The sequence below is a fragment of the Sciurus carolinensis genome, chromosome 11, assembly GCF_902686445.1.
Source record: "Sciurus carolinensis chromosome 11, mSciCar1.2, whole genome shotgun sequence".
NCBI lineage: Eukaryota > Metazoa > Chordata > Mammalia > Rodentia > Sciuridae > Sciurus > Sciurus carolinensis.
In genome coordinates this window covers 8,698,337-8,706,720 of record NC_062223.1, presented here as the reverse complement: position 1 = coordinate 8,706,720, position 8,384 = coordinate 8,698,337, and positions in this window count along the sequence as shown.

The window sequence follows — 8,384 nt, the reverse complement described above, 5'->3', positions numbered from 1 at the left end:
TGTAAGACTGAAGGAACATCTCGGGCACCTCCTGAGGATAGGCCTGGGCAATTCTGATCTCCCACCCCAACTGCCAAGTACTAAAGCTGCAGAGCAGGCCCCTCCTTTAGGGCAGTGCCTTTGCAAGGTAGCCAGACAGCCTGTGATTGACATTTGTCCCCACCTCCCTGTGACTGGCATTTGTAACTTGGCATGTTGAGAACAATCTAGTCTCCAAACATGCGCCAAGTGCTACTAAAGAGCACCTCCTTACCTACCCGGGAGGTCCTGAGCAGGCTCTGGTCACTACCTCAGAGGAGCTGGTGGGTCTCATCCTATTTTCCTAGCCTGACTGTTAAAGACCCTTTCTGCTTCTGCTGCATGTTCTGGAAACAGATGGGTCATTGGATGATGGGTTGATCTGATGTTAGTTTCCTGAGGATGGATGTGGATGTGACCATGTTTGGATGCTACCAAGAAGGGAGCAGAGTTTTAATTTTGCCTCCCCGTACCTCAGAAATCCTCTGCCTCTTGGTATCCTCATCCCTGCAACCCTAGTGGCGGCCACCACAGTTCAAAACCTGCAGCATGGCAACAGTCCCAAGCAGCCTCCCAACCTTCAGTCAATTCCATCTCCACACCAACAGCCAGAACATTTCTCTCCAGACAGATTGGATTTTTTCTCCTGCTTACAACTAGTGTGTTCAAACTGACATGGTGACACACACCTGTTATTCCAGCTACTTGGGAGACTGAGGCAGGAGGATTGCAAGTTCAAGGCCAGCAGAGGCAACTTAGCAAGACCCTGTTTAAAATTTTTAAAAAAAAAGGTCTATAGCTCAGTTGTAGACTGCCCCAGGAGGAGTCAATTCCCAGTATCAAAACAAAAACAAGTGTGTTTTTCTCAGGTTTTAACACCCATTTCTGCCCTCCTGCTCCTCTCCACCCATAACTAGCCTCAGTTCTGCCATCTCTGGACCTTTGCCTGTGCTGTCTCCACACCCAGCATACCTTCCTTGATTCATGGGGGTTCTCTGGGAAGCCATCTCCCACAGTTCCAGATGAGATTGTACACTCCCAGGCCCTTCTGGTCTTTAGGACTCTAAGGTCAGTCATCCCACCTGGCCTAGGAACTCCACAAGATAAAGATCAATCTGTGCCATTTACCCCTTGTGCTGGCAGTTGGCATAGTGCTTGGCATTGCTGAGAATGTTCCCAGCAGCTCACTCATACCTTAAGGAACCTCTCTCCAAAGGTACCTTTTCTACTACCCCATATCTATCTACCCCCTCCTGCCTGCCTCTTTTTTTTTTTTTTTTGAGATGAGTCTCACTATGTTGCCTTGGCTGGTTTCAAACTCGGCTGACCCTGCTCCTCAGTATCCCAAGTAGTCAGGACTACAGGCCTGTCACTAGGTCTGGCTACTCGTCCTTTCTTGTGTGGATACCATGGCCTCTTTTGGTGGGGGGGGGGGCTGCATTTCTAATCTAACCTGCATTCAGCTGTGAATTAATCTTCCTTGGGCATATGTTAGTATCTTCAGGAACCCTCCAGGTAATATCTAAACTTGGATATCGCAGGCAACTGTAATGTGGGAAGCACCATGACTGGCACACAGTGGGTGCTTCTAAGGGGCCTCGAACCAGACACCTCTGTGATCCCCAGGCTTGCTGTTTAGGGTGTGCCACCCCACCACAATTGAACAACTACCCTTAAACACCTTCCTGCAGAAGCCTGTCCTGTTTCCTACCAACCAAGAGGTTAACCTGGATATTCTGAGGGCCTTTCTTAAGTAACTGTATAGTGACACTGGTTGACATTTGCTGGACTTTAACAAGTGGTGGCCACTATTCCAAGCACTTCACTTGTAGTACCTCATATCATCCCCACAACAACCCTATTCTTTTCCATTTAAAGATGAGAAACTGCAGGCCAGGAGTGAGGCACACACCTGTAATCCCAACAACTTGGGAGGCTGAGGCAGGAGGATCACAAGTTCAAGGCTAGCCTGAGCAACTTCAGGAAACCATGTCTCAAACTTTTTTAAAAAAGGGTCGAGGGTGTAGCTGAGTGGTAGAGCACCCCTGGTTTCAATCCCCAGTACCACAATAAATAAATAAACAATATGCCAGGTGTACATCTGAAATCCCAGCCACTCAGGAGGCTGAAGCAGGTAGTAGAGCAAATTGGAGACCCCTCTGGGCAACTTAGCAAAATTCTGTTTCCAAGTAAAAAAATAAAAAGGGCTAGGGATATAGTGCAGTGGTAGAGCACCTCTGGATTCAATATTCAGTCCAAAAAATAATAATAATAATAAAGATGAGAAACTGAGCCAGAATCTGCACTCCCCAGCCTGTTCCCCAGTCTCTCTGTTCATGATCCTAGGCATCTGTCTTCAGGATCTTTTGCCCTACAGGTGACAAAGCCAAGGCTCAGGAGGTAAAGTGTGGGTAGGAAGCTCAGTGGCAGAGCTGGGACTCCGCAGCCTCCTATGCCCTACTGAGTAATGCAGGTAAGAAGCAGATCCACACTGCATCCCCTGACAATTCTTGAGGCCCTGGTAGCCTTAGCTAGTTCTCTCCAGATCTGTCCCAGGATGAGAAAATGTCCTCAATCTGATTGTGATGAGATGGCTAGCTGTATGGAGAGTGCCCCATGCAGTCCCACCAGAACCTGTAATCCCAAGGACACAAGTTTAGCTTCATCCTCTGTTCTCACCAACCTGAAATTCTTAAGACTTTGTGAACAGGGGACCCGCATTTTATTTTGCAGAGGGCCCTGCAGAGTGTAACAGGTCCTTCGGGGAGAGGCATCCCAGCTCCCCCAACCCCAGGTCAGCTCTGTCCAACGTGGCTTGAGTGGCCAGCAGCGCCCCGGGCCTGGCACCTGCTAGCCACAGAGACCCATTCTCCTCCCATCATCTTTCCAGTTCACAGCTTGCACGGAAGAAAAGCTCTTTATGACACCAGTTTGATCCTCTGCCGCCTCTGCTGTCGCAATCGACAGAGACACCCAGGAGAGGAGGGGCAAAAAAAGAGGTAGAGGAGGAAAGAGAAAAGAGGCCTTTGTAGGACATCTAAGATACTCCAAGTGTGACAGTGGCCGCTCAGCAGATTGTCTCCCCCAGCCCAACGCTTCACACACCTTATCTCGATTAATCCTCAGAACAATCAGCAAAGACTTGCTCAGAGAGTTTAAGTAACTTGCCTAGGTCACTCAGCTGAGTAATAAAATCCGACCCCAGGTCTTTTCCATCTCCTCCTCTTCCCCTGCCCCCACACACGGCTACCCGTGGCCACAGCGTGGGGGTTACGAGACTGGGAGCCAAACACTCAGGCCGGTTGGGAGTGTCAAGGTACAAACGCGACAGCTGCGAACTCAGCAGGCTAAGAGGCCAGGATGGCCCGCGCAGGGACGCATGCGCGTTGGGCCTGACGGACGCGACCAGGGCCAAAACTGGGTGGAGCGGGACCCAGACTAGGTGGGACCCGAAACGCGGTGGGGCAGGACCAAGGCCGGGCGGGGTCAGAGGGAGTGGGGCGGGGTCAATACAAAAAACAAAAAAGGGATGGGGCGGGGCCAAGACTAGGCGGGGCCAGAGCGGAGCGGGGCGGGGCGGGGCGGGGCGGGGCGAGGGCGGGGCAGAGCCGGGGCCCCGGGCGAGAGTCCATCCAGCACGCGCCAGGGAGGGACCTAGGGTGGAGACCTTGACCAGGACCTGGCCAGGGCCGCGTGCGACCCACATCCCAGCAAAACGGAATTGAAGCTCTGGCAGGTCCTTGCCCTGTGTGCGAAGGAGCTAAGGACCTGCGTCCTGGTGATGTGGGTGCCTCTTCGATAACCTGGCCCCTTTCCTTTCTCAGGGACTCCGCACTTAACTGTTCTACACGACTGGAAAACTCTTTTTTCTTACCCCTAACACAACAGCCTCCCTCCCCTTTTTCTGATTCCCGGGAAAACGCCCCTTCCGTAGAAGTTTCCCTGACTTCACCTGAGAAGGCTCCTGGCTCTTGAAACTTTAGTGTCGGTGGGGGTGGGAGGGTTCTCATAAGGATGTTTGGAGCAGTATATGAGATCAACTGGCCTCTAGGATCAGTGCCCTGCACCGGATCAGAACTCAATAAATGTCAGCAGCTATTACCATGCATAGTTTGCTCATAAATTCAATCTGTCTCTTCCTGTGTTGGATTCCTAAGGCCAAGCACCAGTGTGTGACATGTGGAAGGAGCACAACAAATATGGTTAAGGGATGAGTGAAGGAATTCCCAGAAGCTCAACCAGTGCCTTCAGTGTCTGAGCTGTCCAGGAGACAGGAGTTTCTCCAGGTCAGTCTGGCTCACATCAGACTGGGGAAGCCTCCAAGCCTCTCTCTTGCTCTTCAAAGCTAAAGATGGAGAAAAGAGGAGAGAACTTGTACTTCTAGGCCTTAGCATGCACCAATCCTCACCCCCAGCCTCCCTCACACTCACATGCTTACAATGTCATGTCCAAGACTTGCCCCAGTCCTCCCCCACCTTTCCCTTGATCTCTTCTCACCTCCTACAGTACAGCTCTTGGCTGTACTGTAGATACATGTTTAGGATTTTTCTTTCCCACCAGACTAGACTGACAATGAGTTCTGTAGTCTTCACAGCCCTAACTCGGTGCCATGCATCTTTCTGGGGGTCAGAGATGCATGACAAACAGGCATAATAAAGGAGAACCCTCTGAGTAGGAACATTTTAGGCTATGAGACAGCAGGATGAGCAAAACCCTGCCATATGGGGAGGAAGGAGGAGGGGGCTGCAAAGTCAAGGCCCAGAGGTGGAAATGAACTGGCTTGCTCTAGAAACAGAAGGAAGATCAGAGAGACTGGAGACTAGAAGGGTTGAAGGTGTTTAGTTAGAGATATGGGCAGGGCTAGACTGCAGGTCCTACAAGTCACAGGAAGGAGGAGGGATCTATCCTGAGCACAGGCACCATTGTTGGAAGTGGCCTGTGAAGGCTCTGTGAAAGAGAAGCAGGTATTCCAGAGAGGAGGCAGATGTAAGAGGTCGCCAGAACTGAGACTATCTTCACCAGGGCTCGGTGGAGGATGCAGGGCATGTTTCAGAGAAAGGCTCAGCCATAGCGCCAATGACAGGTTGGTGTTCACATGGGAGGCCAGAGACAGGCAGCAGGAGAGAGAAACAGAAGATTCCTAGGATTGTGGAAAATGGAGGATCCACGACTGAGATTGGGAGGAGGAGAGGAGCAGGTTGGACAAGAGCTGGCTGGTGGGAGCAGGAGCTCAGTGTGGGCCTTGTGGAGTTTGCAACACCTATTAGTCACCCAGAGGAGATGCCAAGTAGTGATGTGTCCATAGACTGCCAGTTGGGCAGAAATGGGGTTCCTCTTTTCTTTGCACCACTGGCATCTTGGCCAGAGCCCAGGACAATCTGGGCATCAGACAAAGGTTTGTTGAGAGAAGAAAATGACTGAATCTGGCCTGAAAGGTCAAGTTTACAATGGACCTTGGCAGAACCACCAGAGGGCAGCACCATCCCAAAGACCCACCTTCCCAGGTCCAGACACTGGCCCTGGGCCCTAACCCTGGTGTTTCTCAGAGCCACTTCCCCAGGTTCCAGGAATCAATGAGGGGTACCCTGAAGACCAGCTCCCTGGAAAGTCCCCAACCTCAGGCCTGGCTGGGGCTGAGGGTCAGGTTATGGGTGGAATGTCCAATCCAGGTTTCCAGGCAGTGGGGGGAGGGCAGGGCCACCTTCTGGAGCTAGATGGCTGACATTTCTGAACCCACACACAGACTCTGGTCTGACAAGTTCATCAAGCAGCAGAATCTTTTTTTTTTTTTTTTCCCTCTACTAGGGATGAAACCCAGGGCCTTGTTCATGCTAGGTAAATGCTGTACCATTGAGGTACATCCCAGATCCTTATTTTATTTTATTTTTTTTTCCAGACAATGTCAGATTAAGTTTTGTTTTTGTTTTATGTATTTATTTATTTATTTATTTATTTTGTGGTGCTGAGGATCGGACCCAGGCCCTCATACATGCTAGGCAAACACTCTACCACTGAGTCACATCCCTAGTCTCCTTATTTTATTTTGTGAGACAGGGTCTGCTAGATTGCTCAAGCTGTCCTTGAACTTGTGATCTTCCTGCCTCCCGAGTAGCTGAGATCTCAGGCATATGCCACTGTACCTGGCCATAATTTTTAAAATAGGGGCTGTTCCAGAAAACCCAGGCCAGAGTATGGCTGTACTCTGTGTTCTGAAGAGTCAGGGCAGTGCAGTGAAGAAGAGATCAGAGGCCTCCTGCTGGGGCATCAGCCCTGTTCTTCTCTCAGTCACTCATTCCTTCATTCACTCATCAAACACTGACTGATGTCTTCCTTTGGTCCTGAGGTGGACATGGTGGAAGAGGTGAGCTCAGGAACATCAATTATGGTGGGAGGCTGTGTGTATCTCCCCCCACCAAAATATCAACATTTCTGACATCTGGGTGCACTTTCAAATCGATGCACACATATAATAATCTTTACCACTCACTGTCAAAACGTGTAATGTTGCATGTTGCAATTTAAAACAGGAAAATAGGGCCTAGTGAGAGACAGGAGTAGTAATGGAGAGATGTATAGTTGGGTCAGGGAGTGCTACCTGGGGGTACATCTGAAAGGACAAACAGGCGCTGGATAAGGAAGAAGGCACCCAGACAGACTTCAGGGTTCAGGAAATAGCAGAGGCACAGAGATGAGAACTGATGATTACTGAGAAAATTTCAGGTGCAGAGGATGGTGGTAAATTGAGCTGGAGAGGGAAGCAGGGCTCATTCATCCAAACCTTGACTTGTAGATCAGTCTGCTTTGGGCAGAGGGAGGTGGGAGCCCAGAGCACGCCCCCCACCCGCCAATCTTCCAGAGTCCCTACTTTCAGTAGTCCCAGAGGGCCTAAGAGCTGCTGCTTGGTCCCAAGCAGGAGGTGACTCAAACAGATCTAGATTTGGGAACCACATCAGAACCTGAATCAGAGCATGGCATGGGCATGTGGGCAACTCAAGAAGATTCTCAGAAGGCCAGACAAAAGGCTACAGTAAAGCAGAGAGAGGTGGAGGGAGGAGTCAAGGAAAAGAAGTCTAGGGTTCTGACTTGGGTATTGGAATGGGTGATGGCGTCACCCACTGACAAGGGAATCTTGCCATCTCTGATTTGCTCTGCTGATCAAAGAATGTGCCAGAAGTGCACAGGGAAGGGGTCCTTGCTTTGCAAAAGGTATCTGGTACTTGGCCCATGAACTGTCATGAGAATGGAGTTTTTTGTGTCCGGGCAGGGAGGAGGGGTCCTGCCATCTTAAGAAGCAGAGAGGGACTCCATAGAGGGGCATGTTAAGATGGGGCTGCTTGCTGCCTTGAGATACACAGATTCACCTGCTGAGTGGCTCTCAACACGGGCGGGTTCCCCTTGCAATAATGAGAGGCTGTGGGAGGTCTGAGCCCTATGCTGTGAAATTGTCATGAATGAGTCTCTGGATGGGGTGGTGTTGGGAAAGGAGATGGGCCAACTGTACTGGCCAGGTACCTGGGTCTACAGGGTCCTTGATCCTGAGAGGGAGTCCTAGGGTCAGGATCAAGTTTGGAGCAGAATGGATGAGGGTTGGGGCTGAGGTACACCTGGAGTACACTTATTAGGTCTTGTGTTCTTGGTGACCTGTTAAGGTCCTGTGTCTTGGGGTAGATGTCTAAGTTCTAGATGCTGGGTCTAAGATTCTGGTTTGGAGTTCATGGTCCAAGTTCAGTTCTGGGAACTGACCTCAAATCCAGGGCTCTGAGTCATGGTAGTGATCCAAGTCTGGGACTGCAATGGAGGTTATGGTTCAAAATTTGGATCCTGGGTCCTACTGGAGATCTGGCTTTAGAGGTGTTTTGCAGGCCTGGGGCCAGCTTGAGGTCTGGGTGTGGAGCCTGGGATCCCGGGCTGTGACCTAAGGTCCAAGGTGGGGTTCCAAAGTCTGAGTCTGGGGTCCCGTTTGGACACTGAAGTCAGGGTTGTTATCCATGGTAGTTATCCAAGTAGTGTCAGGTTGGACTGTGGTGTCGAGGTCAGGGAGGGAGTCTGGGATTATAGTCAGGGTCTGAGATCCAAGTCTCCGGATCATGTTCTGAAGTCTGGGTCTGGGGTCTTGGTCAGTGTCCAGGGTTCTTGTCGCCGTCCACGTCTGGAGTCAGCACCGGGGCCCGTTGTGGAGTCTGGAATCCAGAGATGTGGTCCGAGATCGTGGTCATCATCTGCGTCTGGGCCGGTGTCTGAGCTGGGGCTGGGGTCGCCGCACCGGGTGGCCCGCGGAACTGACTCTGCCCCCGCCCGCCCGCCCGCGCGCGGCCTCCAGGGGGCGCCGCCCGCCCGCGCCGCCGCCCGCCCGGCCCGGCCCCTCG